We start from the raw sequence: 3,832 nt of genomic DNA on the forward strand, positions 1-3,832 counted from the left end.
CTCCAGCCTGGGTGACAAAGCGAGACTCCATCTCAAAAAAAAAAAAAAACTTCGTAATTGGGATATAAACTTATAAACTATTTTCATAAGAAATGGGCATTCATATTTTACACGAACACATATACGTTCTAACTCTATTAAAGAAGAAATATAAGTACCACTGGGCATAAAATAGAATACATTTAAAAATAAAAGTGTCACAGTAACCATCTCATTAAAAAAAAAAAAAATTGAAATCTCCCAGAGGGAGAACATGTCGACTATTTTAATGAAGATAATTTTTGTAACAAAACATTTTTCTTTAAACAGTAACAAACTAAACAGATCCTCTACAGGCTATTAAAAGTTGTATGATTTGTTATTTTCCATAATAAAAGATAGGAGGAAATGGTAATTTCGGTAGGAAGTAGGTCTTAGGAATTACCAACCACCACAATGCATTTGGATAAGAATGAAAACAACTTTATCCATAGTTTGTAGTAATTAGAGTACATCTTACCCACTCCTATAAGCAGTTTTCCATTTTCCATTTACTTCACGAAACCACCATAGTATTCTGTCCTCTTAAGAAAAGTTTGTAAAACGCCAAGGGTCAAGCACAGTGCTTGGTACACAGAAAGGGGTTCAATATTTTTGAATGAACAAATTACTGAGCGAATGAACACAATGGGCTCTCAAACCCTCCCTACTCCCTCTTAGGTATGCTATTATGTCCATTGTGTGCTTTGGCACCTCTCCATGTCAATCATGATGTATTTCCTTTCCTTTATCCCTAGAAAGGCCCTGGTTATTCTTTCTTCCTTTAGAGATCTAGAATCTATAATTACCCTGATCTCGCTTGAAACTCCTCATTAAACAATAAAGGACACCCTTTTCCCTTGGGCCTTCCTCACGTCTCTAACATACCTCTCCTGACGCAAAGATTGAATCTAGTTGAACACATTGTAAGATAAAGCTACTGAAAGCAGTTTCTGCCTCCACGTTATTTGAATTTCTCACCCCCAGCCCTACTTAACAAGTAATTTTGTTCCAAAACATTTATCATCAGTGTCACATCAACATATTTACACGTCAGTCTACTGCAGCTAACTTTGTAACAATGAGAGAAACATTCAGAGTAATACTGAGCATCCTACCATGGGTCTGAAAAATTGAATTCAAATACTCTGTGTGTAAAATGCCTAGACTCTGTCATTCTAGCACATCTATGAGCTGACCTAGCAAATATATCGTTAGACTACAAATTACCTTTTTCGTATGACGTGTAAAACTCCATCAAAAATGAATTCTTCCTAATGAAGTTTTTTATGGTGTCTAAAATTGCTGTGAATATCAGTTACAACTTTTACAATGATCTTTTAGGCATAAGGTCATTATTTGTAGAATCCTTCTGTATTTCAGTTATTTGTCACCTATTTAGGCTGGGCCTAATAGCAAAACTGTCCCCCGTTACTGAATTCAGAGAATTATTCGGGCACACGATTTATTGCCTATCTTTTTTTTTTTTTTTTTTTTTTGAGACGGAGTCTCGCTCTGTCGCCCAGGCTGGAGTGCAGTGGCCGGATCTCAGTTCACTGCAAGCTCCTCCTCTCGGGTTCATGCCATTCTCCTGCCTCAGCATCCCGAATAGCCGGGACTACAGGCGCCTGCCACCTCGCCCGGCTAGTTTTTTGTATTTTTTAGTAGAGACGGGGTTTCACCGTGTTAGCCAGGATGGTCTCGATCTCCTGACCTCGTGATCCGCCCGTCTCGGCCTCCCAAAGTGCTGGGATTACAGGCTTGAGCCACCGCGCCTGGCTGCCTATCTTGATTAGACTCCTAAGCCCCTGCCCCAGCCTCTAGCTAATAATCTCCCTGGACCAGACAACTCCATTAGAATCTGGCACCCACGTTTGTTCTGCCTAACACTGCAGGAAGGACAGAGATTTCAAAGCACGTGTTTTGTTTTTTTTTGTTTTTTTGGCTACCAAGAAGCCAAATTTCTGTATCCTCTACCATTCAAAACCCCAAATTCAGCAAATTTACACAGGGGTTTTTCCTCCACGTTAAGCAGTTAGTCGGGTACTAGAGATATACATATAAAACACAGACTCTGCCCTCAAACAACCCAATGAGCAGAAAAATTCTCTTATGCACAACCAAAACGCTATAATAGTAAGATTCAAGTGTGTAGAGGAGAAGTTTGGTAGAGTGCATATGACACTTTCTTTTTTTGTAGTACAGAAAAGATAAATCTGTAGAAAAGGGAGAAAGATAACTGGGTAGAAAATTTATTTCAAATATCTAACCCAAATCTTCCACAGATTTTCCATTTTAAATATTCCAAAAGGTATACCATTGTATAGTATACTAAATGCGGGTTCATTTATCACTTAAAATTTTTTAAGCTAAAAAAATCTCAAACAATTAACATTTGGGAAGAAAAACAGGACTGATACACAAAGTGGTCAAAATATTTCAACTTTCTAAACCGTATGCACTGGACTAACTGTTCAATATTATAATATCTCTACATTTGAATTTGGATAGTCCACAGTGATAACTACTGGACTGAAAAATCTGACATCGAACATATGCAAAACTAATGGCTAGTGTGAAAAAAGCTAGAATGGGGAGAGAAAACTTGAATGTGCCAAAACATGTAAACGCTCTTTAAAATATCCCAAAATGCTAAATTAAGGACAAAACGATTAGAGTTCCAAGAATACAAACTTTCATCTCTTTCAAGGCAAATGAATATTGAATCTCATTGAGATTATGAAATATTCTATAAGCATGTGCTTAACTCCTATTTGGCTTTCCGAATTTCACCACAGTGAACAGCCCATTCTTTTTCCTTGTTTACACCAAATGCTCGTTGTGAACACAACTCAAAATGGAATCCCAGGCCCCAAAAGTCACCAGCCCTACTTCACCCCCACAGGCAGCTACTTAACAGATAATAAGGAATTCAAGTGCAGGACCTGAAGGTCTTATTTCCATGCAAATTTCACAATCCCCGTTACTTGCCCAGATACAATTAAGGCTTAAAAGGTGGCAGGAGTGGGGGACTTGGGGACTGGTCTGAGGAGAAAGTGAACCTCCCAAGGTTCCTAAATGGTTTTGCTTCCAGTATAAAAACTGCGAGAAATTATCCAGCTACCAGTAGAATTTAACAGCTCAAACTTGCATTTGAAACAATTACTATATTTCACTTTCTTTTTTCATGGGGGCGGGGGATAGTGTCCTACCTACTCTTAAATTTGAACATATTAACAAGTTCCCCTCCGCCCACTCTGACATATTTCTTATCCCCCATAATGAATTCAGCCATATGGCACTCTTTCCCATCAAAGGCCATCGGGAATGGCTTTAGGAAACTGATTTTCAAGCACTGGGATCTTTAAGCGGCAGCAGGTGCCGGCAGCGCGGGGACCGATCGATGGAGAGGAGACAGGCAAGACGCCGGTAAACCGAGCGCCACAACCGCCCTCCCGAAGCGCCCCGGGGCTTCGAGCATCACCTCGCGGTAATCCGGGCAGCGGGAAGGATGCGGCTGGACCCGGGCGGTGCGTGCTCCACACAGCACCCAGCCCGCGCCAGCCTCTCCGCGACGCTCGTGCCGGGGTCAGCGCGAAGCCCCTCCACGTCCCCGAAGCCCTCGCCCGCGCCCGTTCTTCCCAAGCTCGCCCCCTCCAACCCGCTGCCCCTGGCCGCCGCATCTCCGGGCACTCGTGAGGCGGCCGCTGGGACTGGGCCGAGCACCGCAGAACCCACCGAAACTTCCCAGGGGGCCACTTCAGAATTCGCCGGACCCGTCGCCGCCGCGCGTCCCTCGGCTCGCTCCCCTCCC

General features: G+C 42.4%; 1 protein-coding gene across 1 annotated transcript in view; it reads right to left on the minus strand.

Annotated features, from left to right (window-relative positions):
• USP44 (ubiquitin specific peptidase 44) overlaps positions 1-3,514 on the minus strand; it is a 30,598-nt gene extending 27,084 nt beyond the window's left edge. The window contains exon 1 of the mRNA XM_011934123.1: positions 3,231-3,514. The gene's annotated coding sequence lies outside the window, so the exon portion shown is untranslated. The remainder of the gene's footprint in view (positions 1-3,230) is intronic.
• Positions 3,515-3,832: the final 318 nt, after the last annotated feature.

This window comes from Colobus angolensis, unplaced genomic scaffold, assembly GCF_000951035.1.
Source record: "Colobus angolensis palliatus isolate OR3802 unplaced genomic scaffold, Cang.pa_1.0 Scaffold10, whole genome shotgun sequence".
NCBI classification, from domain to species: domain Eukaryota; kingdom Metazoa; phylum Chordata; class Mammalia; order Primates; family Cercopithecidae; genus Colobus; species Colobus angolensis.